We start from the raw sequence: 737 nt of genomic DNA, 5'->3' as shown, positions 1-737 counted from the left end.
AGATCAAGTTTTCAGTTCAACAGAGGGTTAAAAATGGTTTGAGTATCTTCTAGATCTTGTTTGGTTCAAGTTCAGGGACTTCTGGTTGATTTAGAGTGTATTTTGGTCCAATCATATCTGGTTTCATCTGTTTTTGGTGTTTAATCTGCTGCTAGTCATTCCTGGGTTTGCTGTGGTATTTTTGGGTTTGAAAGTGATCTAGCTGCTTTGAATTTGGGCTGCTGTTCGTTACTGCTTTAGCTGACTTCCCTCTTCTTCACTTTTGTTCTGGTTTCCAGGTATATTCTTAGGCTCAAGTGATGTGGAAGCTTGTATTAACATGCATGAACACAATTTGAAGTTGAATGATGAGGCTTTGCCTATTTGCACATATACTTTCTGCTGTTGTTGTTTAGCTTAAGAAGTCCAGTTTAAGTGAGTCCTTTGAACGATATTTTAAAGTGTATTAATTAGGACTTTATAGACCGTACTGAACTGCTGCGTTTTTGTCGAATTCTATGGTTACCCTGTTGAATAATATTAGATGCGATTAGTTCTAGTTTATTGCCATGTTTGAGATTTATGTTCAGGGTGTAACAGTGGCTTAATAGTGATGGTTTAGTGTTATTAAAAATATTAGAACCTACTGCCTTGACTTGAATCTGGAAACAGCTTGTGTGTCTCTCACTGAAATTCAAAGTGTCATTTGTGACCATAAGGATTGATTACCTTAGTGGGCTTGTCGTATTGATTAATTG

The sequence above is a fragment of the Nicotiana attenuata genome, chromosome 1 (assembly GCF_001879085.1).
Source record: "Nicotiana attenuata strain UT chromosome 1, NIATTr2, whole genome shotgun sequence".
Lineage (NCBI taxonomy): Eukaryota > Viridiplantae > Streptophyta > Magnoliopsida > Solanales > Solanaceae > Nicotiana > Nicotiana attenuata.
Note: the sequence above shows the minus strand (reverse complement) of the source record.